The 5781-nt window shown below is 45.3% G+C and overlaps 1 protein-coding gene across 5 annotated transcripts in view; it reads right to left on the bottom strand.

Annotated features, from left to right (window-relative positions):
* PROX1 (prospero homeobox 1) overlaps window positions 1-5781 on the bottom strand; it is a 47755-nt gene that overhangs the window by 18047 nt on the left and 23927 nt on the right. The window lies entirely within an intron of this gene.

Here is a 5781-nt window from a genome sequence, read left to right as displayed (position 1 = left end):
GGGGGGGGGGGGGCGGGAGGGAAGCAAAAGATTTTTTTGTGTGTGCGCCTGCCCTTGTATAATTCTATTCTCACTGTGAACTCATCCATACACAAAACACAAGGACATTTTTTTTTTTTAAGAGAGAAAAGCCACAGGGCAGGTTGCAGCCGAAACGGCCTCTCAGTGGTGTGTTAAAAAGGATGGTCTTTTCACCAAATCATTTCACAGAGGCAAAACAGACCAACACAAAGAGTTGAGACTTTTTCTCCGACATTAAATGGAGTAACTGATAAGGTCAGACATATGATACCTAAAGACATGAATCTGTGAACTCTTGAAGTCAAAGGCCCTCTCTGTGCTGAGGAACAATCTTTCAAAAGAAATAGATCATAGAACTCCACTGAATCCGCTTTAAACTTTATGAAGCAGGAGGAGAAAAAGCTCTAAGTAGGGAAGCTTGACAGAAGAGCCTTGAACTATTTTCTGAAGGAAAGATGAGACCCTCCCTAGGCTGCCACAAAACATCTTTTTTTTTTTTTTCTAAAGGCTCCTCTGAACTCTGATAGGTGCCAAGACACTGCCATTGAAAGCTGTATAATTATGTGCTATAGCCACTGTAGAAAACGCTTTGTTCGCAGCAACAAAGGACAATAAGCAAAGTAAAGCGACATTCCACTGTATCTTTTCCTTTAAGAATGTTGAGAAAGGTCACGGAATGCTATAACTAATAAAGCTGTTGAGTAAGGAGGTTTTCAAGTTGATCTTACTGTGCTTGAATGTAGCCCAATGACAAAAAAAGACACAGGGAGCTAAAAATGCAATGACATTCCCAAATAGATGGTAAATCAATGGACCGGTCTCATTATACTGATCAACACCTTGAATTCCAGAAGGACGGGGCGGTGCAAAAATGAAGCTCCGTGCAGGCACACAATACCACCTCTGCCCCTCCCCCACCCCCCACCCCTTTACACCCCAGTGTCTTTACTGCTCTCTCCTTCACATTTCAGGCGATCATTCTGTACAAGGAATAGGTTCCCAGACAGCCATGTGTGTGTACGTATATTTGGAGAACATTCATTTCGTCTCTTAAGAGATCAATTTGGCTTGTCAGTAGTGGGGCTGGCAAGGAAAGAAATAGTAAGCGTTTCTTTGCCTCCCCGCCACCCACCAATAGTGTGTTGCACGATCATTTAAACAGCTCAGCGGCTTTGAGGCCAAAAGACTGCAAGAGCAGTGAAAGGTTCTCACTCCTGTGCCAGTGCTCCAAACGATCCTCATATTTAAATATCTATTTGGAGCAGAGAGAAGAGCTTCCTAAATCCACCTGTCCTCATTTTTCTTTAAAGAGATGGTGGCATGAACGACAGATCTCCAAGTACATGCAATCTTCTTCCACGTGTGCCGTGTTGAGAGTGAGGTGGGTTGGGATGGGGCTGGGCATGGTGGAGAGAATACAGTCTGTGTGTGGATTCCAATGGGCCTGTGTTTGGGAGTGTGTGGGGTGGTGGGGTGGATGTAAGGGGTACTGCTTTATTTTCTCTTTCTAAGAGTGAAGTCAGAAAGCACAGGAAGGGGTCTGCAGAAGTCTTCTCCTTGCCTGTCATGTGTCTCCAGGAAAAAGTCAGACCCCAGGCTTGATGATGGATCATCTGCCCAGTGAGATGTTAGTGTCTTAGGAAATGGCATTTATACACCAGCTAATCAATGAATCAAATTCTCCTTCTATTTATTTTTAAACTTTCCTTCCAAAAACCTGGGTCTTTAGTGAGGGCAAGGGCACTCAATCACTCTTCCTGGGAATTAGGGCCCTGCCTTCAGATAGACAGCTAGGCACGCATGGGCCTAGGTGGGACGCCTGGCTGACCACAGGGTGGGGCAGAGGAAAACAAAAAAGCAAAAACCTCCAACTCACATGCCCCCAAAGTCAGAATTATCTATCTGGATGAAGGTGTTGGTCACTGTGCACACAAGACCATCTCTAGCCTCCCAATCTTTGGGCCATTCTGCCTTTCTTAGCTGTACCACATCACGTAGCTGGCCGAGGTAATGGAACCAGAGTAGGGTGGTAGGTAGGCCTTTGGGCCCCTGAGCTAGTGTGATTCATCTTGGTGACTTACACAGGTCAGTGGCTTAGTTGCGTTCTTTGCCCAAACCTGTAAACCAGCCTTGGAAATTGACAGCGATCATTGCCTTCTTTCCAGCCACAGTTGTGAGAGCAACAAAAAAGCAATAAAATCCAACTCATATGCCCCTAAAGTCAGAAGTGTCAGTATGATTTAAAAACTGGGACAGAATCCCAAACCCCCCTTTTCCCTTCCCATAAAAAAAAAAAAAATTTGGAAGCTCTTCAAAGTGAAGTGAAAATGAAGCATAGAAATATATACCATAACACCTGGAAAGACAAATTTATTATTGCCAGTCTCATTAAACGTGAGAAGTAGGAGTGAAGGATGCACTTGTAACTGAACACCCCTCTTCCGCACACTTTAGCAAACTCACGTTCGGAGGTTCGGAGCGAGAGCCCCACTCCACACAGCGTGGCCAGCTTCCTGGGCTTTAGCACAAACCAAAAGTATAGTTCTTGTCACCCCCTCCACCCCCTTCAGAGTCTTCTTCCACACCCCCTGGGGCTTCTCAAACTCTCACCACCCTAAGTCTGAATGCTCTGCCAAGAATCTCGGCAATTGTGTAAATTGATACAAAAGGCAGAACCACTCTCCTGTCACTCAGAAGGTCCTGACTCATAAAGGCCAGGAAATGCAGGGTCTAGAAGGGGAGAGAGATTCAAGCCACTCCCTCTTCGCTAGTGATAAACCTTCCCCATCTGCTCTGAGAGCCATCAGCAGCAGGGGCTGAAGGGGGATGGTGCTCAGAGTGACAGAGGCAGAGATGGAGCAGAGAGCTGAAAAAAAAAAAAAAAGACAAGGGAAGGAGAACAGAACGAAGGAGAAGAAAGTCTAGCGAAGGGGGGAAACATTAACCTCATTTTCTCTCATCTCATAACCCTCTCTACCCCTGCCTCTACCTGTCCCTTCCCATTTAGAATTCCTTTAAAAACAGTATAAATCTTTAGGCAAACTGAAGTTTTTCTTATCGGAATATCCACATGATGATTATTACTGCTCACATGAAGTAATAGTGGTAAAACACTTAGAAGAGTATCGTAGACAGTCAATACATGTTAGCCGTTTTATTATTGCTGCCAACAACTGACTGAGAAACTTAAAATGCAGTCAGTAAAATGTTTTATTATTGGACCAGCTGGTACTCTGTTGGGTTAATATACTCCTTTGAATTGACAGGATCTTTGGGCATCATGCAGCCACAACTTCAGAGTCCCTCTACATGCTTAAACATTCAGAAAGAAACAAGGTGTACCGTTCTCTACTTTGCCATCCTCTTCTCTTGTTCACAGTAGACTACAGACTCATTTCACTCCGTCTAAGAGTAGAAACTTCAATGCCAAAGTCACGCAGTGTGCACCCTCCTCTCAACTGAGGTATTCGGCTCCAAGTGCTGGGTCCACCCCTGGCTCACAGCCGGGGCCCCACACTGGTAAAGCTACTGTGATAAGAGCGGTGGCTTCTTAAGCATCTCACTTAAGCACTGACCTCCACGCACACGGGCACAGAAAGGAAAGGATCGTCTTATCTGAAGCTTTTGCGAGCACATGCGCCAAAACGGAGAGGTGAAATGAAAAACTGTTGGGTGATCTTAGGACCCTGTGTGGTGGTGGGTGCATGCGCGCATGTGAACGCGTGAGCCTGTGAGTGGAGGGGGCAGGGTGGGATCCAGACTCCTGCTACCTTGTCACCACACTTCCAGAAAGAGCCTAGTTTTACCGAAGGAAGAATAAGACTCAAAATAGACCAATAACTTGTCTGAAGTCACATGGGAAGTGACAAAATTACTCCCAGGCCCCATACTCCTTGCACTGAGGCGGTCTGAAAATAGACACTGCAGATAAAGGAGAGGTGGCCTGGCTGGGAGTGGATATGATTCAGAAAGAGAGAAATATCAGATGTTAATCATATTAAAGGAGGATTTAGATGATGCTAAATGGAGCAGCTTGTTGGGTATCTCTTTATGCCAGCCGTCCCCTGTTTGTGTCATTTTGGTCTTTGTGCTGTGAGCAGGGGATTAAATTCTAACCAGGTAAGGTTTAAATAACACAAAAAATCCTAATGTGTGCTGTCAGGATTTGGTCTCTCAAGTGTGTTACACAACTAAAATGCAGAACTCTCCCAGGAGTTGTGGGCGATGCTTGTTTGAAGCTTGATGCATGCCACTAAGTGAATACTTGTCCTAATAAACTATAAAGAGTTCATCAGCACACAGTCAAATTCTCATAGTTTAAAGTTTAGGGCAATGGACTTACCAGAAAGGCGTGTGTGTGTGTGTGTGTGTGTGTGTGTGTGTGTGTGTGTGTATAAATGAAGTTCTTGAGATTTTTAAAAACCTTTAGCTTTAGGAAAAATCTGTTGGTACATAAACCAGTGCCCTGTGATGACAGACTTGAAAGTTGGGGAGCAGGACAAGGATCCTCACTTTTAATATGTTCAGCCCAAGGACAAGGTTGTTTATAACACCAGTGGCAAGCAACCTCCATTGGTCTCGGAGAGCAAAGATAAATGGGCGGCTTGTAGTATAAGCATGCACATTTTCAAGGCAAAAACCATGACTTCCCCACTTCAAAGCTTCCCCAGTCAGTTCTTTCTAAGCCACCATCATCGATCTGCACTGCTTAGAACAGTGGGAGAAGGGCCCAAATAGGAATGGAGTGTGGACAGTGGTGGTCAGGCCAGACCAAGGTGTCCCTCTCTCCTTTGAAGTTGAGACCTTCCTGGGCATTTCTGGGTAGTATCTAGCTATGTGAGGAAAGCAAGATTATTAACCTAAGATCCCTGCATGAGAAGGTGAGGGAGAAAACATCCATATCCTATCCTTGAGGTAATATAAGAAAAGGAGTGTCTTGGTCAAGCCATGGCCTATCTACTCTCACATCAGGGGGCGTGGCCTGTGGAACTCTCCCGCATTCCCACTTCCAGCGATGGTTGCCTTAGCCTGCAGGGCTCAGCAAAATGCCTTTGTGAGTACTGGGAGATTCGTTAGTGTTTTCTCATAGTCATCGTGTGGCAATGAACAAGTCTGCTGAGACACCACGTTAGCCAGTAAAGAAAAGCCTTACTCAGAGCCACCTATATTTTACTGTTGCACAGAATTGCTTGCTGGGGATTGTGTATACTGCTTTGTGTGTCTCTACAATATGTCTGTTGTACATACATAGGTGTGTATAAGAGTGTATGAATACAGAGCAACATGCTTGTGAAGTGACCCGAGCGCAAAACACACAAGCGCCTCCTCCCCAAACAACAAACATAGAAGCCAAACAAAAAAAGATGTCGATGGATAGCTTAGAACATGCACTTAGTAAACTCGCATACCATTTCTTCCATAAAGGGAATAAATGCTGATCAAAGTTGGAAACCATGGAATCTCTCCCCCATCGGCATTTCTACACTTTCTTAGACAACCACTTTTGCTATTGCCGTTCATTGCACATCATATATTTTCAGCTCAATCGACATGCCAGACCTAAATGTGGAAAAGGCCTACTGGGCAGGGACCTCTTCTCTGAGAAGAGACCCACACTGTATGTTTCTCGCTGCCATTTTCTTTGGATTCTCCAGTTCCCTGTTCCCGTGGTCAAATGGGAAGCAGCAGAGCCGGCCGTGGCAAAGAAAATAGAGGTGGGTCAGGTCCCCAGGACTCTGATGGGAACCATGGGTGGGGGGA

The sequence above is a fragment of the Myotis davidii genome, unplaced genomic scaffold (assembly GCF_000327345.1).
Source record: "Myotis davidii unplaced genomic scaffold, ASM32734v1 scaffold362, whole genome shotgun sequence".
In the NCBI taxonomy this organism is placed as follows: Eukaryota; Metazoa; Chordata; class Mammalia; order Chiroptera; family Vespertilionidae; genus Myotis; species Myotis davidii.
This window is presented reverse-complemented; position numbering and strand designations above follow the sequence as displayed.